The following is a 22,871-nucleotide window of genomic DNA, read 5'->3' as shown; positions in this document are numbered from 1 at the left end:
CTGTTACTTAGCAGAAAAGATTCTAACATATTGACTCGGTTGTGAATACTGTATTTCGGTTTCAAAAATGTGCTAGAATTTCTAAAAACGTGTTTTCACTTTGTCATTATGGGTTATTGTGTGTAGATGGTTAAGATTATTATAATTTTTTTTACATTTAATCTATTTTGAATTCAGGCTGTAACACAATAAGTAAAGGGGTCGGAATACTTTCTGAAGGCACTGTATATAAGCACATCATGCCTGTATGTCAATGAATGCGTCCACCTGTCTGTCTGTAGTGTGTAAGCTGCTATGTGACAGTCAGTACAAGCCATTGCATCATGTGACTCAGTTTAGCTGTGGAACATTCGTGGGTGGCGGGGTGAGGTAGTGTTTGTGCGTGCATGCGTGTTGTTGGCCATGGGGTGACGGAGTTGGAGTGTGAAGGGTCGGTTGTGTGACATTGCATGTAGTCACCATGAACTCTAAGGATTGGAATCAAGCGCCTTAATAATAACCATTCATGACCACAAAGTCTCCTGTTTGAGCCCTGTCCTGCAGTAAAGGCCCACTCATTGGAGACACAGGGAGAGCTGCAGCCTGGACATTTGTGTGGGTAAGTCAGTCTGCTGAGAAGTCCGTGGCATGAACTGAGGTCATTTCTTTGGTACTACCATGTTGTCAACCAACAATAAAACACAAGAATACTGTTATGACAAATACCGCATAGGCATGGCATACATTTAGTGGTTGAAAATTATTTCAGGTGATTATAACCTGTTAATAACTACAGTACTTTGACAAAAGAACCGGGAACACAACCTCAGATCATCCTTGCTTGTTGTGTGCAAATTGTTGTTTTCCTTTAATCTAAAAACAAAAACAAACAAACATAACAGGAGTTTTTCATGTTATGCCAGCCCAACCCCCGGCCCTAAGTCCCGGATGGTGGAACCTTTGGCGATTGGTTATTTTTACCGCTTCCTGTAAAAACAGCAGCAGCTTGGTCGGTGCCTTGGTTTGTCCCCCACAATGAACTATGATGCACATCCTGCTGACTGGCTGGAAAATAGCACCGGCCTGCCGTGTGTTCGTATCTCCTCCGCCCTGAAAAACATAAGGGCCAGGCAGAGTGGGAGGGAAGAGGTAGGGGTAGCAAGAGGAGGGAGGGAGATAGTGAGAGAGAGAGGGAGGGAGTAGGTAGGGAGGCAGAAGGGAAGGAGAGGGAAGAGTTAAGGAGAGAGGGAGGCAGGGAGGGAGAGAGGAGTTAAGTCGCTAACAGACAGTGCGCGGCGTGTAGGGTGGCCCATTTATTTTCAATGAAGCCTAGGTGAAGGGGCAAAATTCTATCCAGACGGCGCTGTCAGCAGTGCTCATGCCTGTGAAGGCATGCACAAGCCGAGGCGGAGAAAATAGAAATCTATTCTATTTCTGAAGCGGTGCTGCCGTTGTTGACCAATAACAGAAAACGTACAGCCAACAGAAGGACCAGCTAACTTGCCCACTCTAGCTAACTGGCTAAAACCTTTCAGTTTACAGAGTCATGTTTAGCAATAAAAATCATTGTTTTCTAATCGTTTTTTTTTGGGGGGGGGGTAATAATTTCTCTTGCATGTAAATACATTTTTATGAATGCTTATGGTGTTATAGAAATTCACTTTTGGTATGTCAATAACGTGTGCTTATTTCGTGCTATGGTCACCGCTGGCTGTTGCCCAGTGTGAAGGCACTAGCCGCTATTTTTCAGTGAGAATCGCTATTGGCTCCTTCATTTGTTCTAGAAGTTGCTAGATAACATCTTGCCATTGCCACGACGACGTCACAGCACCAATTTGCCTTGCTGCGGCACAGCTGTGGTCCCCAATGTAGCGTTTTCGCCCCCTCTCCCACCACAGCTTTCGCCCCCTCTCCCGGAGGGAGGGAGCACAAGACAGGATAGTTCCTGGCTCAGGGTAATTGTGTGTGTGTGTGTGTGTGTGTAAAGTGAGGTGTTTTCTCTATTCTCCACAACTGTCCCTCCCTGTGCTCTCCCTATGCTGTCTGTCACCTTATCAACAGTTTCTCACTGCACTAGGAGTGATCATATCTATAAAAAGGTCATAGATCAGATCTATATATCTGGTATGTACAGTATTCACACTACCGTAATACAGAAACAATGTAGGGTGGGATAAATGATTCCCAAATGCCACCCCCAGTGATGCTGATAGTAGATCACTAGGGTGGGTGTTATTTTACTCTTTGTGATACCACCACTCCCCACCACTCTAGTGGGTAGGGGGTGGATTCTGAACTCCACCCTATCGGAGGTGGAAGGTGTGGATGCTGCTCTCCACTCTGTGTGTGGGGTTGGGGGGAGGACGGAGGTTACTAGAGGTGGGTGGAGCTTCCTGTGTTCCCCACGCTATGCTTATTTATTGCCCATCAGTGTTTGTGTGTGCCAGCTGGGCGTTCCAGCCGTTTGCCCTGCCAGAGCAGCCAGCCCTGTCTCGCCGCTTGCCTACCCGCCGGGGCCTCTCTCTCTCCCCTGGGGTAGCCTGGAGGCCCTGGAGGCTGGGGCTAGGCGCCAAAGGGAGGGAGGGGGGAGAGAGAGAGAGAGAGTGCACCACGCCATGAACGGCATCTTCCTGGAACTCAGCGTTTTTCTCAATGAGATGTGATCTGAGCCGTCGCCAGCCACACGTGTAGCAGTTCTGTAACTGTGTGTGTGTGAGACTAACTTCCTGTTAATGTTTATTTTTTTATTTTTTTTTTGGGGGGGGGGTTGGGTTCCTTAGAGATCCCTGAAGACCATGTCTGAAATTTGTTTTTAATAGATGTACGGAAATGTATGCACTCACTACTGTAAGTCGCTCTGGATAAGAGTGTCTGCTAAATTACTAAAATGTTAACATTACAACACCACAGGGGTAATACTACAAAGCACGATCAATGGGTTAGCCAGCTAACTTCAAGTTTTAATGTCACGTGCACAAGTACAGTGAAATGCCATAATTGCAAGCTCTAAACCCAACAAGGTAGTAAACAATATCAATGTAGTACTAAAAATAATGTAAGGTAGAATAAAAACAATAAAATAAGAACATGAGAAAGTAAGAAGCTATATACACAGGGTAGGCTTGGGTGGTATACCGTATACCGGGGTATTGGAAATAGCCACGGGATGGTTTTTCAATACCGTCAATACTGTTAACTATTTCTTTGAAGTTTTCCAATACATTTTTAGATTTGTGGCTATTTTTTAATTAAGTAAACACCTGCAGTCGACTGGTGCAATGTGTTTGGACAGTGGTTCTCAAACCTGGTCCTGTGGACCCAAAGGGGTGCACGTTTTTGTTTTTGCCCTAGCACTACACACCTGATTCAAATCATCAAATCCATTTTGATCAGCTGTGTAGTGCTAGGGCAAAAACAAAAATGTGCACCCCTTTGGGTCCCCAGGACCAGGATTGAGAACCAGTGCATTAGGAGATAAAGCAGATCGCATTCTTATTTCACCTGTCACATTTTACATTATGAAGTTTACTTAGTTCCCCAGAACAGTGTGGCCAGTCGTGTTTGTTTGTAAATAGCACAACAGGAGAAAGTGGGAGCAGGTGGTCCCCGCTGTGTATTGACAGCGGGGACCACCTGTTTTTCAGTGTTTTTTTGCTTCAATAGAGTGATCAGGGACGTGCAACTAGTTTTCCTTCACAGAAAATACATTAGTGCAACACATTCGATGTAAAAATAGCTTAATTCATCAGATAACAATAGAAGTGCAACATTTCGCTGGCAGCCACAGAAGTAAATGAGATTACAATAAAAAAGCAAGGTCTTTTTAGCAAAAACAATGCATGGCCATCATATGTATAATGTTTAGGCCTGTCTTAGAAATAATGTAGCCAGCTACATTTCCTAATGTTTTGCTTAAAATTAATCTTGCATTTTACCTGAGAAAAATAGGTAAACCGAGAAAGTATCTGAGAAAATAAGCTACATATCAGTCAGAACGCTGTCTGCTGATAGAATGCCCATTTGTGAATTCTCATCCGAGTTTAGAAGTGCAACTGAAGCACAAACTTTGTCTGATGCCGAGCAGAAATTACAATAAGAAGCATTAAAAGGTCTCCGTTTACAAAACACAAAGCGTTTATCTTTTTTCCTGCGTGAAAAGCATGCATTTTGTGTTAGCAAGTTATTCTAGGGGTCATGTTATCTAAGTACGTGGTTGAATTAATAAGGTGACGGGGCATCACATTGTTAGCTTACTGCCATGTTTGAGAAGGCAAAGCCCTTTGGATGAGTTATTTGTACAGCTGCCACTGTTATCTTGATTTACTTGCGTTTTTTCTCCTCTCCGTTCTTACCCCCTCTGCTCCTCCCCCCTCTTCTCTGAGCAGAGCAGGCAGGCAGGCCTGTTGCCCTAGCGACTCCAGACTCCACACAGACACAGCATGTAGACATGCTGCTGGAGAGACAGTACTGCATGCGTCAAAACTTTGTTAATTTGCACGTCTCTCATTCACATTCGCTTGCAAATGTCCAAACGAATCAAAAATGACATTCGGCAGCTCCTACCTATATATGTATAACTTTATGAGCCTGGATTGCCTGTCTTTGCAATTTGTTTATTTTCATTTGTGCTCGTTAGCATATTTAGCTAGCAGCCTACATGCAAATTCACTATTACTTCTGCAAATTTTGTTATCATTCTGGTAATAAATGCCCAATGGCCTTTTTTGGCACCCACTTGTGTACTAAACCGGTATTAACATAAATCCTGGGGTGAGAGAAGGATGGGATGATATGAAAATCTGGATACCACCCAACCCTAATACAGGGTCAGTTCCAATACCATATTTACAATGTGCAGGGATACAGGAGTGATTGAGGTATAGGGGTAAGGTGAATAGCTATCAGGATGTATGATATACAGCATCAATTAAAAGTGTGCTGTATGTGAGTGTGTGTGCGTAGAGTCAGTGCCTCTGGAAACTATTCAGACCCCTTAACTTTTTCCACATTTTGTTAGGCTGTTTCCCTCATCAATATACACACACAATACCCCATAATGACAAAGCAAAAACTGGTTTTTAGAAATAACTGAATTATTACATTTAGATAAGTATTCAGACCCTATTTTCTACATAGTAGAATAATAGTGAAGACAACACTATGGAATCATGTAGTAAAAAAAAGTGTTAAACATATCAAACTATATTTCATATTTGAGATTCTTCAAAGTAGCCACCCTTTGCCTTGATGACAGCTTTGCACACTCTTGGCATTCTCTCAACCAGCTTCATGAGGTAGTCACCTGGAATACATTTCAATTAACAGGTGTGCCTTTTTAAAAGTTAATTTGTGGAATTTCTTTCCTTCTTAATGCGTTTGAGGCGATCAGTTGTTGTGACAAGGTAGGAGTGGTTTACAGAAGATAGCCCTATTTGGTAAAAAAACAAGTCCATATTATGGCAAGAACAGATCAAATAAGCAAAGAAAAACCACTGTCCATCATTACTTTATTAAAGGCATGAAGGTCAGTCAATCCGGTAAATGTCAAGAACTTTGAAAATTTCTTCAAGTGCAGTTGCAAAAACCATCAAGTGCTATGACGAAACTAGCTCTCATGAGGACCGCCACAGGAAAGGAAGACCCAGAGCTACCGCTGCTGCAAAGGGTAAGTTCATTAGAGTTACCAGCCTTAGAAATGGGCAATTAACTGCACCTCAAATTGCACCTCAGAGAGTTCAAGTAACAGACACATCTCAACATCAACTGTTCAGAGGAGACTGTGAATCAGGCCTTCATGGTCGAATTGAAGAAAACCACTACTAGAAACCACTACTAAAGGCCAATAAGATACTTGCTTGGGCAAAGAAACACGAGCAATGGACATTAGACCAGTGGAAATCTGTGGTCTGTGGAGTCCAAATTTGAGATGGTTGGTTCGAACCACCGTGTTTTTGTGAGACTCAGAGTAGGTGAACGGAAAATCTCGGCATGTGTGGTTCCCACCGTGAAGCATGGAGGAGGAGATGTGATGGTGTGGGGTTGCTTTGCTGGTGACACTGTCAGTGATTTATTTAGAATTCAAGGCACACTTTACCAGCACGGCTACCACAGCATTCTGCAGTGATACACCATCTCATCTGGTTTGTGCTTAGTGGGACTATCATTTGTTTTTCAAAAGGACAATGACCCAACACACCTCCAGGCTGTTTAAGAGCTATTTGACCAAGAAGGAGAGTGATGGAGGGCTGCATCAGATGACCTGGTCTCCACAATCGCCCGACCTCAACCCAATTGAGATGGTTTGGGATGAGTTGGACCGCAGAGTGAAGGAAAAGCAGCCACCAAGTGCTCAGCATATGTGGGAACTCCTTCAAGACTGTTGGAAAAGCATTCTAACAGAAGCTGGTTGAGAGAATGCCAAGACACTGCAAAGCTTTCATCAAGGCAAAGGATGGCTACTTAGAAGAATCTAAAATATATTTTGATTTGTTCAAACACTTTTTTGTTACTACATGATTCCATATGTATTATTTAATAGTTTTGATGTCTTCACTATTATTCTACAATGTAGAAAATAGTAAAAAAAAAAGAAAATAAAGAAAAACCCTGGAACGGGTAGCTGTGTCCAAACTTTTGACTGCTACTGTAGATGTAGAGAAGCAACAAAAACAATAGTTGCATCCAACTAGTTCATCCGTCCTACTACTCAGTCAAGACCACCATCATAATGTCTGCTATAGAAACCACCCCATGTTGCTCCAGTCTGTCTGCCCTCTCACAGCCCACTGAAACCCCAGCCAGATTAATGGACTGAGCTGTGGGCCCCCAGCCAGCCCGATGAATCCCTGTTCCTCATAATTACTTGCAGTGCTGCGATGTGTGTTGTATTGTTAGTGGTGGCCTAGAGGCCCCCCAGGGCCCCGAATATATGGGGTTGATAGGGAGGTGATTATCCTGTCGCTTGCTGGCTGGAACTGGAGGACAATGCAGCGGCCCCGCGTGCCACACATTCCACAGCCTCACACAGCCTGCCTCATAGACCCTGCACTGTATTACTGCTGTACAGCCTCTTTCAGACATCAGCCTCACACACATAGATACAGGCAGGAATGCAAGCAGGCAGACTAACTCACACACTCACTCGAAGGCGTTTACATGCCTATACCCTCCACTACATCACTGCTATCCATATAGAAAGTAGTGTTGCACGGTATACCAAAACTTCTGTACTTTTTCAATACAAACAAAAGTAGGTTTCAGTACTAGAATTTGTTACGGTCGGTACTTCTGTCAAATGTGTCTCATGTGATTGATAGAATCAAGTCTGTCCATCAGCGCAGCCCCTTTGTAGTGCGAAGAGCAAAGTGCATGCTGCACTTCCTCATTCATTGCTAGAGCTTTCTGGGCTGCATTGTTAGCTACCCACTCAGGCTGCACTGAAATTAACACACTTGAATAATGGAACACGGCATGTAGACATTTTTTAAATTGTTCATTACTGTTCGCAAAACAATGTCTAGCTTACAGCTGAAGCAACATCAATTCACTAACCTAGCATATAACAAAATATGCTGATTTCAAAGCTGAAGTGAAACTTTATTTCACTTCTTCGTCTCCCTCATTCACCTGTCTCGTGAATCAATGTAGGCTACATCTTGATTTACCCAGTTTAACACAGCTCAATGCTATATATAGATAAACACAGTTGACCACAACAGTCCTAGATAGAAACCCCCTAGTACACAAGGGTACTATATTTTCTGGACCCTATTCTCAGGGTTTCCAGGAGATTAAAACATCCCTATTTGTTGCTCTAGTCTAGAAGGAAGCATGTTTGGATTCATGTGCTCAACAAACCAATTAAATTAAATGTTTACAGTGTAAAACAAATAGAAATGTGACTGTGTATTCATTAATATCATCGTGCAGTTTGCAGATAAAAATAAATTACAAATACAAAAAAATGACTACTTCACGAGTGTATATATTTATACTCAAAGTGCATGTTGAATGGTGTTTTGGTCTGAAGTTGTGTTAGTGGAATATACAGAGGACTATACTACAAAGCAGGATCAATGATTTAGCTAGCTAATTTTGATAAGCAACCAGAAATAAACTAGAGATTTTCTGATTCATTAAAAATAGCTAAACTTTGATATGTTTTTTCGTTTGTTGAATCAATTAGACCATGCCCAGAAAAACAGGGCTGCAGTGGAGCAGGTCGAGAGCTTTAAGTTCCTCAAGATCCAAATCACTAAGGACATAAAATGGTCCACACACACACTTATAAAGAAGGCGCAACAGTGACTCTTCCCCCTCAGGATGCTGAAAAAGTTTGGCATGGGCACTCAAATCTTCAAAAAGTTCTACAGCTGCACCATTGAGAGCATCTTAACTGGCGGCATCACTGCTTCGTATGGCAACCGCAACACCTTCGATCACATGGCGCTACAAAGGGTGGTGCGGACAGCATAGTATATCACTGGGGCCGAGCTACCTGCGATCCAGGACCTCTATATCAGGCGGTGTGAAAGGAAAAAGGGCCAGAAAATCTTTAAAGACTCCAACCACCCAAGCCATAGACTATTCTCTCTGCTTCCGCATGGTAAGCGGTCCCGGTGCATCAAGTCTGACACCAACCACTGCATCGGCTTGCTAGAGACGTCACTACAGACCCGGGTTCGATCCCAGGCTGTGTCGTATCCGGCAGCGACCGGGAGACCCATGAGGCGGCGCACAACTGGCCCAGTGTTGTTTGGGTTAGGGGAGGGTTTGGCCGGCTGGGACGTCCTTGTCCCATTGCGCTCTAGCGACTCCTTGTGGCAGGCCGGGCGCATGCATGCTGACATCAGTCGCCAGCTGTATGGTGTTTCCTCTGACACATTGGTGTGGCTGGCTTCCGGGTTAAGCAAGCAGCGTCTCAAGAAGCAGTGTGGTTTGGCGGGGGTCGTGTTTCGGGGGAGGACGTACGGCTCTCGACCGTCGACTCTCCCGAGTCAGTATGGGAGTTGCAGAGATGGGACAAGACTAACTACCACTAGGATATCACAAAATTAGGGAGAAAGAGGTAAAAAAAATATATATATATATATATATATATATATATATATATATATATATATATATATATATATATAAAATGCTGGCACCAACAGGCTCCTGAACAGCTTATATCCCCAATAAACAAGACTGCTAAATAACTAACAAAATGGCAACACAGACCATCTGAGTTGACCCTTGTATTTACTTTAATTTTTGCACTGTCTGTATGCACAATCACAGAGTTGTACACACACACACTCCAAAACACACATAACATGCACATATAGTAACAGTCACAAGTTTAAAGAGTTGTGGGAATTTGAACGGAGAACATTGAAGATTGCCAATCCTCCTCACCCAGAGGGAGAGGTTGGAAGCAGGAAAACTGAGAACTTCCCTGCATTTTTATTTCCGCTTGCCTTTGTTTCACCTCAAATGTACCCGGGCAGACAGGCACACTGACTGAGTTCAATGTGAGTTTCCAAAGTGTGTTTTTGCCTTGTCTAGAACAATGTCAAACTCTAACATACTGCTACCAACACATACAGTACCAGTCAAAATTTTGGACACACCTATTCATTCAAGGGTTTTTCTTCATTTGAACTATTTTCTACATTGTAGAATAATAGCGAAGACATCAAAACTATGAAGTAACACATATGGAATCATGTAGTCACGAAAAACGTGTTAAATCAAAATGCATTTTGTATTTGAGTATCTTCAAAGTAGCCACCCTTTGCCTTGATGTCAGCTTTGCATTCTCTCAACCAGCTTCACCTGAAATGCTTTTCCAACAGTCTTGAAGGAGTTCCCATATATGCTGAGCACTTGTTGGCTGCTTTTCCTTCACTCTGCAGTCCAACTCATCCCAAACCATCTCAATTGGGTTAAGGTCAGGTGATTGTGTAGGCCAGGTCATCTGATGCAGCACTCAATCCCTCTCCTTCTTGATCAAATAGCCCTTACACAGGCTGGAGGTGAGTTTTGGGTCATTGTCCTGTTGAAAAACAAATAGTAGTCCCACTAAGCACAATGCTGTGGCAGAATGCTGTGGTGTCCATGCTGGTTAAGTGTGCCTTGAATTCTAAATAAATCACTGAGAGTGTCACCAGCAAAGCACCCCCACACCTCCTCCATGCTTCACGGTGGGAACCACACATGCGTAGATCGTCCGTTCAGCTACTATGCGTCTCACAAACACACGGCGGTTGTAACCAAAAATATCAAATTTGGACTCATCAGACCAAAGGACAGAGTTCCACCGGTCTAATGTCCATTGCTCATGTTTCTTGGCCCAAGCAAGTCTTCTTATTGGTGTCCTTTAGTAGTGGTTTCTTTGCAGCAATTCGACCACGAAGGCCTGATTCATGCAGGCTACTCTGAACAGTTGATGTTGAGATGTGTCTGTTACTTGAACTCTGAAACGTTTATTTATGCTGCAATTTCTGAGGCTGGTAACTCTAATGAACTTATCCTCTGCAGAAGAGGTAACTCTGGATCTTCCTTTCCTCATGAGAGACAGTTTTATCATAGTGCTGATGGTTTTTGCGACTCCACTTGAAGAAACTTTCAAAGTTCTTGAAGTGCTCTGCATTGACTGACCTTCATGTCTTAAAGTAATGATGGACTGTGGTTTCTCTTATCTTAGTTGATCTGTTCTTGCCATAATATTGACTTGTTCTTTTACCAAATAGGGCTATCTTCTGTATACCACCCCTTCCTTGTCACAACACAACTGACTTGCTCAAACACATTAAGGAAAGAGGCAAAGCTGTCGTCAAGGCTAAGGGTGGCTACTTTGAAGAAACTCAAATACAAAATACATTTTGATTTGTTTAACACTTTTTTGGGGGGACTACATGATTCCAAATGTGTTACTTCATAGTTTTGATGTCTTCGCTATTATTCTACAATGTAGAAAATAGTTCAAATTAAGAAAAACCCTTGAATGAGTAGGTGTGTCCAAACGTTTGACTGTTTCTGCATGTGTTGGTAGCAATATGTTGAAGTTAGACATTGTTTTAGACAAGGCAAAAACACACTATAGAAACTCACATTGAACTCAGTCAGTGTGCCTGTCTGCCCAGGTGCATTTGAGGTGAAATGAAGGCAAGCGGAAATAAAAACGCAGGGAAGTTCTGAGTTTTCCTGCTTCCTACCTCTCCCTCTGCCAACCCTCCTCACACATTCTTCACTGTTCTCAGTTCAAATTCCCACAACTCTTCTAACTTGAAGTGGGCATCAGCACTGCCAACTGAGATGTGTCATAATAAGATGTTGGACATCATATAGACATCTGCAGATGTTGAGATGGCCACTTGCACGTTTCTCTCTGGAGAGGTTTGGTTTTAAGAGCCTGTGTTGGATGTAGATCCAGGCATTCTCTAAGACCATTAAATATGGCTGCCATCTTCAAAGGGCAGTAGAGGTCCCTGCTTCCTGACTCAGACTTTTAGACGTTTCCCTCCAACTTCACTAGTACACACAACGCGCGCGAGCCGCCCAGTCTGTCCATTGTGCCCTTTAGGGGGCCACTGTCTCCTGTGTTTGGCAGTCAGAAGGGCCATATCAGCACCTACCAGCACTTCCTGAGCGGATATGATGGAGAAGGGAGTGCAGTGCACTGACTGACCTGCCCACTAACAAGCCCAATGGGAAGCTAAAGACTCTTGCTCTCTCTTTGTCTGGCATAACACTGCTCTGGCACACAGAGTATTGCAGGCTATCACAGCACACACACACACTTAGTCATGTGCCCATGTCCAACACACGCAATCTGGTCTTCTAAAGTCTATTATTTAAATCACAAAGAAAGAGGGAGAGAGAAAAAGAAAGAAATGGTAAGAGTGAAAGAGAGAGAGAAAGGGCGGGAGAACAATAGACAGAAAGAGAGAGTGACAGAAAGAAAAAGAGAGAAGTGAAGAAAAGAAAACTAATAATCAAAAGTGACTGAGATTAGAGCTCAATCCTGTTAAAACTATTTGGCCTTTTTACTCTGGAAGTAGACACACGAATGTGAGTCATTCATTTTCTATATTAGGCCCAGTCAGAGATTACAGATCGGAATATCTCTGCCTAGAATTTATGCCTTAGCTTTAGACTAGAATTTTTACAAGTCGGACTATCTCTGTCTAGGCCTTAGCTTCAGCCTGTGGAGCTAAGGCTGAAGCCTTATTATCGTGCAAATAGACCTAATAATAATAAAAAAAGATATGCCATTTAGCAGTCACTTTTATCCAAAGTGACTTACAGTCATGCGTGCATACATTTTACGTACGGGTGGTCCTGGAAATTTAACCCACTACGGGGGGTTGCTGAGGATTATTTCTGTCTGTAATAAAGAACTTTTGTGGGGGAAAACTAATTCTGATTGGATGGGCCTGGCTCCCCAGTGTGTGGGCCTATGCCCACCCATGGCTGTTCCCCTGCCCAGTCATGTGAAATCTATAGATTTCGGGCCTAATTTATTTATTTCAAATGACTGATTTCCTTATATGAACTGTAACTCAGTAAAATATTTGAAATTGTTGCATGTTGCGTTTTATATTTTTGTTCAGTATCGATATGAGCAGCAGCATTTACTCTTAAGGGGTATTTATACCCTAAGGAGACGCAAGAGTCGGAGCGTAGTGCAGTGTTGCAATGTCATTTCTTGTACGTACTCCTATACCACATAAAAATTGGCATGCGCCGTATCATCCCTTGCGCAGCCGTGGGGGCAGTGTTGTGTAGTCAATGAAGCTGTATTTCACTACCAACTCGCTTTGTTCCTTGATCTGATCTATATAGGCTATGCATGAAAGTAGCCCATTTTGCATCGATAACCAAATATAATTTCAGCGACTGTTCAAACAGGGCCCTATAAAATCTGATGTGGAGAACGGCGACGGAATCACAGAAACCAGACATTAAAACGGAATTCAACAATATTCCGAAAAGTGTTGACATTTACCGGGTCTTGTCAATGAATTTTTCGGGAAATGTGAAGAAAGTTCCCGGGAAGTCCCGGAATCCTGGTTATCCATGTTAATCTCTAGTCTACACTTTGTGTAGCCGTTAACAATGATGATAATGATAACCTTCATCTGTTAGAGATGAAGGCTTATTTGCATAATTTCAGTTTCCATTTGTTTTGCAAACTGAAATCACATGAATGCCACAGAAACAGCTTTAACCAAACAATTGACTTGCATTAAAAGGTAACTACACCCAAAATCCAGATTTCTTCGATTTTCCCCCAGACTTCAAAAGTGGTCACCCGATATGGTTTAAGCATTGTTGTGGACTTAGAACATTCAATTGTGTTGTTTTTTCATTTAAAAAGTGTGCATTTGAGAGCAAAAAAAACCAAAAGAATGGGGAAAAAACAGACTTGGAAAAACTAAATGGAGAAAACTGAATTTCGAGAAAAATAAATAAACGGAATCTGGTCCAAAAATCGAACAGGTTTCATTTGGGCCCTAATTGTAGCCTTATTAGAATCCCCCAAAGGGTATTTTATTTATAAGTGATTACAATGTGATTCTAGGCTACTTTAAAATGTCATGTTAAAAGAAAAAATCTGACAAAAGTTATGATATTCTATTTTTAGCTGATATGGGAGCGAATACGTTGAAGCAGCAAATGAAATTGGGATAATGTAGGTTACAATGGCAAGTATAAGAATATTAACCAGGGCATATTATATTTAACTATAAATTTGATTATTTCACATGGATATGTGGGAAGCTAAAAAGGCTAGCTAGCTTGCTTGCTATGCTTTTAGCCAGGCTAAAGCCAGCTAGCTACTACTAGCAAGGGAAGCCGACTCTTCCTTGCTTTCACCACAAAGAAATTACAAAAAACCTATTGTATCGCCCCCTTGTGAATGGAAGTCTATGAAACACGGATTGGTGAGGGTATCATGTTACTTAAAGGTGTCTGCTGCTCAAAATAATAAAATAAAAAAGAAAAACGGACTCCACCCCGTGCATAGATCAACGGAGTAAAGCTTGTATCAGCCTTTAGACTCTCTAGGCTACTAAAACAAGACTTTAGGTTCATTATGGGAAGTGACCGTACTAATGGTGCCCGATAAAGCCTTGCTGTTTTCAACCTGACTATGCTTCCTCTCTGAGACTATGATTCTCCTCCCTGGCTGTTTTCACCAAGCCAATTTGCAGGCCTTGCAGAAATAGGTCACTCATCATGTTGCTTAGTGTTCACTGAGGAGAGGAGGCATCCCAAATGGCACTGCCCCTATTCACTACTTAGTGCACTAGTTGTGCACTGTATAGGGAATAGGGTGCCATTTGGGACATGGACATCATGTTGCTTAGTGTTCACAGAGGAGAGGAGCAGGCTGCATTATACTAGGACCATTAGATCTGCGTCCCAAATGGCACCCTATTCCCTTTGTAGTGCACTACTTTTGACCAGGGCCGGTACGGCTGTGGTTAAAAATAGTTCACTATATAGGGAATAGGGTGCCATTTGGGACTATTGGAAGTGACATTCAGCTCTTTCTCTCTCCAGATTGTGCAAGAAGAGTGCTTTTCATCAGCACCCACCGTGCACACGCCTCACTGCTGGCCTCTTTACAGCCTCTTAACACAAACCAAGCCTGCCCTCTCTGTTTCTCTTTCTGCTTTTTTGCTCAACTCTCTGTTTCAGTCATTTTCAGTTTGCTCCTGGGTTATCTAATGTGTGCATAGAGAGAGAAAAAAGAGAGGGGGGAGAAACAGAGAGCAAGACAAAGCGAGATAGAGAAAAGAGGTACGTACAGGAATAGCACATCAGGATGTGGTTAGCCCATTCAGCCTGTCATTGTGAACTTATCTATGTAAGCTCTGACTGCGTCCTCTCTTTTTCTCTCTCTATTTGTTCTCTTATCTCCACAAGACTCCAGTCCTCTAACCTCTTAACCAAATCTCAGCCATGTGAACCCCATTCCATTCCCCCCGGTAGAGAGGGACATCAGGGCCTCAGAAATGTCAGCAAAGATTGTGGAGACAGATAAGAAAAAGTTATGTTTGTTTTCTTATGAAACTAGAGTCCACCATTAGACTGCATCCCTATCTGAACCTGTTGTTTCCACAAAGCCTACAGTACACACATCTTTGCAAACCCCATTTTCAGAAGTCAATTAGTGATCCATCACATTTTAGCATTTTTTTGTTGTATTTATTGAACCTTTATTTAATCAGGAAAGTCCTGATTGGGGGAGGCATCAGTTGGCATGGCATCAAGCATGCTGTTTCTATAATCTCCCTAAACCAGCCTGATCTTGCAAGCTCACAAACTGTTTCACTGCAAGTGAAGTGAAGTGAAACCAGTGTGAGCACAGTGCTCAATCTGGTTTCACAAGTCTATTCTATTCAACATTAATGTGGAGTATAATCTTTAATATTTGCATCATGTTTGGACATACTGACCCATCTGCTTGTGGGATGCCTTCCTCAGGATCTCAGTCTGTCTGACAGCCAGACCTCTCACACGACCCAGCTCCTCTGTCAGCTCAGTGTAGGCCAACGCCAGGTTCATCCTTCACAGGAGGAACAATAGTTTATAATCTTTTAATGCTGCGTTCCAAATAGTACCCTATTCCCTAGACGGTTGTCAGTGTAGACATATTTGATAGTTACCTTTACTGGTGGCTGTGTCCGCAATGGTTTACACTACCAGGACTGCCACAACCCAAAACAATCTGGGTCCCCTACGATGCATAACCGCTTGCCCTCACATACAGGTGCTACACAAACAAACTATGTCCTATTGTCCTTTCTATCATTCCTTCAACAAAGCCAACGATTTCTAGAGTAGACCTCCAGTACATTGAAGTTTCACTCCTTCGGCCAAATGTTAGCGTGGTCTTCCATCAGATTGTGCCATATATCCAACTCCTATGTATAGCCAACTTCTATGGTAACATGGCATGACAACAATCATAGAATAGGATAAACAGATTCTCTACCAGTCAATGTTCACCTGCCTGTCCTGTGTGTTCTGTTACCCTGACGTATCGTATTGTGCTCACCTAGGCTGGGAGGGTGTGATTATCCATCAACTGACCACACTGTCCTACAGAGAGAAAATTTTAGAAAATAAAAGACAATATATATATATATATATATATACATATACATATATACATATATATGTATATATATGTATATGTATATATGTGTATGTATATATGTATATATATATATATATATATATATATATATATATATATATATATATATATATATATATAACATATATATATATATATATACATACACATATATATATACACATATATATATATATACATACATACATACACATACATATATACACATATATATATATATATATATACATACATACATACACACATATATACATATATATATATATATACATATATATACACATATACATATACACATATACATATACACATATACATATACACACATACATATACATATATATACACATATACATGCCTAATAGTGCATAATTAATAATAAAAGGCTATGGGAAAAAAAAAAAAAAAAAAAATCAGCCAATTCCTTCATGGTCCTCTTCCTCAACATCCTAATCTGCTATGAGCTTGACCTCATCAGAGCGGTCAGCGGCCTCCTCTTCTGTAGGGACTGCAGTAGGCAATAGTTACCTGCCTTTTACTCCTTCCATCTCTACCTATACAAAATGTATAACGTGCCTTGTTTCATAAATCCATAACACATGCTATTAAAACTTTGAGTCACTAAAGGCCTGTAGACTAACCAGAATGACGTTATCTGACTTCCACACATTCACACTTTGCTTGTGTCTAGATAGAATCATCCATCATATGGATGTGTGGTGGATGATCATGATCTGAATAAGGCATCAGCTGATCAGGGACAGTGATAGTAGACCAAACACAAAATATGACAGCCTATCTAGCTAAATTAGGATTTAGCCATTTTTTAAATCTAGCTAGCTAACTACCTTGGTACAGTAACAGTACAATAGTAGAAATAAATATCTGACAGTCATGAAAACCATGTCAGAAAACCTGATACATGGTAGATATATTCAGAGAGTTTTTTTCTACAATATTCACAATATATTGACACAATTACAATCTTTAGAATAAAAATCTAATTTCATCAATTATGTGGAAAAACTAAGGTTACTATATAACCACAGTTATGTGAGCTATTGGATCACTCCAATATGGTATCCTTCTGCGCGACAGGATACATTCTGAGTAAGGATTTTCAGATTAGTCCCGTGTACCGGGTAGTGCTGCGGCTGACCCCCTTAAATAGCTGCCACCGCACTACTTCCACCGCGTGTCCTTTTTCGAGGCGCCGTAGATCACACCGAGAAAGAGGATTGGAGTGATTCAATAGTTCACATAACAGTTGTTACATATGTAACCTTCATTATTTAGCACTATTGGATCACTCCAATATGCTATCACAATACCAGATGAAATCGGTGAACTCGGTCTGGGCCAGACAGAGAGCAAAATCCCGTAGGATTGAGTTTAAGGCCGTCACAGTTGCTGTGTCCCTCCGTCCCCACTCAGGGAAGTGGAGGCAACACCCAGGAAAGCTATACCGACTTCATTGGCGGGGTCAACATTGACTCGATAGTACCTAGATCATGCTCAATTGGCCGAGGCGCAAATGTCATTGAGGGGAACTCCTCGGAGCAGGGCCCACGATTTAGCTACTCCTCTCGTAGAATGCGCCATTACAGCAGAAGCCGTCTGGCCAGCTGATTTGCTGTAGTAATAGTGTCCACAATCCAATGTGAGAGCCTTTGTATCGATAGGCTCTGGCCCAGAACTCTCTCACCATAGCAAACAAAATTTCCAGTCAGACGGTCGTATTGCCTGTGTCTGCGTAACGTAAGTGTCCAAGGCTCTGACTGGTCACAGCACACTTGTAGAAAAACAACCAGTTCACCAGCAGTCGTGGGAGGGGCGTGTATGAGGGCGAATGTAAGGGCCCGTTCACGTCTGTCAGACAGGACCGTCGGCAAGAATGAGGGTTTAACACAGAGGGTGACACTCCTCTTGTCTGGACCCATTCGGAAACAATCATTGCTCACTGAAAAAAACATGAAGTTCACTCACCTTCTTAGTGGAGGTACAGTAATAGCCAACTCTAGGGGCTCGAGGGTGGCTTTTCAAGCACTGACAGCACTACGTCAAAGTTCCAGCTTGGCGCCGATCAGGCCATTGCCTTCATAAACTTGTAGAGCAATGGGTAGCCACCCATGGGTCCTTCCTGGCCTTCCTCATTGCATGCAGAGATAGCAGCTAGATACACTCTCAATGTGGATGCCGCTCGGCCCGCATCGTGCAGTGACAGTGAAAACCGTCAAACTGTTTCCAAATATGATTGTCAGAATATGCCCCACTGCATTTGCTACGACGCGTTGGTGAAGGAAGCCCTGGCACACCGCAACGTGTTCACCACATTGTCTTTAAGGCCTAGACTGGTCCACTAATGCCTCTCAGAGGCCAAGCCCAAAGCTGGAGGCGGTGCGGGTCTGGATGACAGTGTCGAGCCTGAGAGAGCAGGTCAGGCCTTAGTGGCAGCAGCCATGGGGTTCCCGAGAGGAGAGACAACAGGAGGCTGAACCATGGTGGTCTTGGTCAGTATGGAGCTATCAAGAGCAGCTGGTGGCCCATCAAGCTGACCCTGTCTAAAGTAGCTGTGATGAGGGAAAATGGTGGGAACACATGAATCGTGAGCAAGGGCATCGAGAGCCAGCTTGGACAATGAGTGTTTTCCTGAGATGCAAACAGGTCCACCTATGCTCTCCCAAAGCTGTAGTACCACCTGAGGGTGTAGACTTTTGTCCCCCTCCGGCAGGCTGCCTCTCAAGAGCGTGTCCGCTGCATTGTTCAGGACCCCGGGGATATGTGCTGGTCGCAGCGATGCCAAGCGGGCCTGAGCCCACGGAAAGAGCTTCCGCGCTGCGATCGCAGTCCTCCCTGGTGATTGACCTACGCCACTACTGTGGTGCTTTTCGATCAGGCCAGGACATGCTGTCCTACCAGGTAGGGCTGGGACTGTTGGGAGTGCTAGGCTAACCGCCTTGAGCTCCAGCACATTGATGTGTTGACCACTCCATGGGGGGCTCTAGCGGTCACTGACCTCCATGCCTCTGAACACTTCACCCCAACCTGTCAGAGAGAAGTCGGTGCACACCAGCTCTCTGCATTGGACTCTGCTTAGGCTCACTCCCTTTAACAGGAAGGAGTGCCATAGCCACTTCGATATGGTCCAAACATGCACTCGTCACCAACAGCTGACGGTGTCTGTGTTGTTTTGGCTGCTGGCCGCGGGAGTTGAACCATGGCCTGAGGCAGAGAATGCCCAGCGGAATCAGCAGTGAAGCCACCGTCAGTAGACCAAGTAGCTGTTGGCACTCTAACACTGACACGGCTCGTCTGAGCCGGATTATGCTGAGGTAGGATAGGATTGTATTACGCTCACCTGAGGGATATGTGCCATCATGAGAGTCAAGTCTATTGACATCCAAGATAAATCACCACCGGGAAGGGGTCAGGTGACTCTTCTTTATCAGGGTGAGGCCCAGACTTTAAATGTGGTTTGAGAGGGTCCTGCTCCCAGGATGAGGCAGACTAGCTAATCGTCCAGGTAAGGCAGTTACTCCTCCAGTAGAATGCGTCACCACAGCAATAAGGCAAAGGTCGGCCGTCCAGCCCAAATGCTGCAGTTAGTGTCCACCTTGCAATATGAGAGTCTGTTCGGATAGGTTCTGGTCCAGAACTCTCTCCATAGTAAATTAAAAACGGATGATATATTGCCTGTGTCTGTGAAAAGTGTCCATTGCCCTAGCTCACCTAGGGGGAAGCCCCTAGCTCACCTGTAACAATGGGAGGGGTGTATGTGGACTGTAATGGCTGGTTAACATGTCTGTCAGACAGAACCCTTGGCCAGAATGAGGGGTTAGGATGGAGGACAACACTCCTTTCATCTGAACTCATTAGGAAACATTCAGTCAACCAGGACACTAGAAGACCCTGAGACATTAGAGGCGCCAGAACTATAGTGGTGGCCGGCATCAGAATTGGAGTTCGGAGGCTTCCATTTAGTACCCATGGGGACTCCACTTGGGGACTCCACTTGCCTCTCTGAGTTTGGCCTTTGGGCCTGTGAGAAGCTGTCAATGCCAGTGTCAAGCAAATCAGGATGACTGCTGCGACCCTTCTTAAAACGCAGTTCGCTGCCTGTGAGCAAGGACACCTTGCATTTCTCAAGGCGAAACAATACTGGATATGGTTGTTTCTTTCTGTGGAAAGAAGAGAAGGGTAGTGTATATCCTGCAGTGTAACAGAAAAAGATGGCAACCCCAGATACACAGTGTTAGACCAGCAGTGTAATCGAGCTGTTATGGGAGTTTCTAAGGGAAACTAGGATAGTTAGTGTCTGTACTGTAAAGGAGTATAACAGAAAACTATCACAACCCAGCTACCCACTGTGTGAAAAAGTATAATTTCACTATGGTGGGGCTAGCATATACCCAGCCTAATACTGGAAAATTAAGCCTACAGTGTATATGACTATGTGTCTATAGTATACACTGCACAATACTGTATGATTAAGATCACTACGGACCTACAGTATTATCCTTTGTGTCATACACTATCTGAAGGAGAGGAGATGTGAAAGGCTGTATCTTTTCCTTGTGGAAACAAATTAAGCCAACAATGTAATATACTATGTCTATTGTAAACACTGCGCAATACTGTATAATAGTGAAGATTACTTCAGACCTACAGTATCAGCCTTAGTGTATGAGACAAATCTTATTTCTTGCTTTATACGTGTGGGTCGGCTATAACTCACGCCACGTTTATATCTTATTTTCTTGCTTTATACGTTGGGGTTCAGGTTGGCTGGACTTAAGGGAAAGTGTGCTTAGTCCTGCAATGGTCACCTCTCGTTGAACTAGCTTAAACCAGGAGGGTTACGGTGGACAACTAGGATAACCCCTCAGCGCCGCAATACTGGTCGACCAAACCGAGTACTGCCCAGGTTGGTGAACTGTCACAAGTAATTAAAACGAAGACAAACGCCAAACAAGATGGCACAAGCCAAGCTATTGAATAGCAGCGGGTATAATTCTGCGTTCATACACGCTAACATAGAGTTCTTACCATGTGAATCCTCTTTGGAATGAGCCGAGAAAAGGAAGAGGTGGAAGTAGTGCAGCGGCAGCCATTTAAGGAGGTCAGCCGCAGCACTACCCGGTACAAGGTACATGGAACTAATCTGAAAATCATTACTCGGAATGTATCCTGCCGCACAGAAGGATACCATATTGGAGTGATCCAATTTAGTGCTACATAACGTATTTGAGTGAACATTAGCAAGCCAGCGGCAAATGAAACAGGAAGTGAATTTTCTCCTCTCCTTCCCTCACCCTTGTTTTTGCTTGCAACTATCACTGTCTAGCTGGCTAGGTTTAGGATATTTACTACGACAAACGTAGTTATGTTATCGACATATGGCAGGACACAAATAAAATGTAGCTCGCTTATTTTGCCAGCTAGAAAGAAATAGGCACAAATTAATTCAGAAACGGAGGGAGAGGATAGCTAACGCAGGCTTCTGCCTCTTCAAGTAGCGTTGCAACCAACATTATTCAGCGCTGCAAATACAGACTTTTTAACTAAATAATTTTGTCTTTCAAGTGACATTATTGATACAACATTGCCAATGTCAATTTAACAACTCTTACCTCAACTGATCCACCTGGTTTCCATTTTGAATCTCTTTACAGTCATCTAGGACAGGGGTGTCACTCAATCAGCGCAAGTGCCACATTGAAAAAACTACGAATTTGTGGGCCAGACAGCCTATTATGTTTGTTTGTACCAAAAGTCGTGCATACAACTGCGAGCCAAACTGGCCATTGTTTTATTAGAATAAAATATGGCCCTTTATAATGTCCACGTATGTACATAGGATGCTGTATATAGCATTTGAACATATTAAAAGAAAAGAGGTCAATAATATTTGTCTAGCCTTTGTTGCCATGCTTGTAAATGTGCGTAATATGATACGATCCTAATCCAAAAATATTTAATAACTTCAAATATCAAAAACGCAGCTAGGTTGTTGTAACATTTCAACTTAAAACATGTTTTTCATTTTTTTGCACTGCATAGATCACCGGTGCGGTTGAATACAGCATTGCTGTATGGTGCACTCAAAGACATGGACATTTAGCCTACAACACCTTTAAACTTTCGGTCCGGTAGAAGATTCAGTCAGTGCCATTAGTGATGATATGATACAGCACACTGGCTGGCTCGAGTATGGGTGTGTGTGTGTGGCAATGCACTGCTGTTTTGCGTGCAGCACATTGGCAGTGCTTGCTGTGACTTGTAGTGCAGCACATGGCGGGCTGTATGGAAGCGGGCCAAAATGAACTGACAACCCAAATCATTGAGCGGGCCGGATAGAAATGTGTCACAGGCCTGATTCGTCCCACGGGCCTTGTGTTTGACACGTGATCTAGGAGGATATGCTTCGTTACTGTTCATTGAAGTAAAAACTAAGTTACTGCCCATGAAACCCTGAACCAATTGTATCTACAGTACCAGTCAAAAGTTTGGACACACCTACTCATTCCAGGGTTTTTCTATATTTTTACTATTTTCTCCATTGTAGAATAATAGTGAAGACATCCAAAACTATGAAATAACACATATGGAATCATGTAGTAAGCAAAAAAGAGTTAAACAAATCAAAATATATTTTATATTTGAGATTCTTCAAAGTAGCCACCATTTTCCTTGACAGTTTTGCACACTCTTGGCATTCTCTCAACCAGCTTTA

At 43.0% G+C, this 22,871-nt stretch overlaps 1 protein-coding gene and 1 long non-coding RNA gene across 3 annotated transcripts in view; one reads left to right on the top strand and one right to left on the bottom strand.

The window, feature by feature from the left end:
• Positions 1–22,871, top strand: part of LOC106602890 (forkhead box protein O1-A) — an 87,651-nt gene that overhangs the window by 10,293 nt on the left and 54,487 nt on the right. The window lies entirely within an intron of this gene.
• Positions 898–21,254, bottom strand: LOC106602891 (uncharacterized). 2 transcript variants are annotated; one of them, XR_001328323.2, is made up of 4 exons: positions 21,185–21,237; positions 16,037–16,080; positions 15,435–15,544; positions 898–1,089 (listed from the first exon to the last, which is right to left on the bottom strand). It is a non-coding gene; the product is annotated as an uncharacterized lncRNA (long non-coding RNA). The 2 variants fall into 2 exon arrangements; XR_001328321.2 differs by lacking the exon at positions 16,037–16,080 and having other exon boundaries at positions 21,185–21,254.

The sequence above is a fragment of the Salmo salar genome, chromosome ssa04, assembly GCF_905237065.1.
Source record: "Salmo salar chromosome ssa04, Ssal_v3.1, whole genome shotgun sequence".
NCBI lineage: Eukaryota > Metazoa > Chordata > Actinopteri > Salmoniformes > Salmonidae > Salmo > Salmo salar.
Note: the sequence above shows the minus strand (reverse complement) of the source record. Positions and strands in the feature narration are given on the sequence as shown.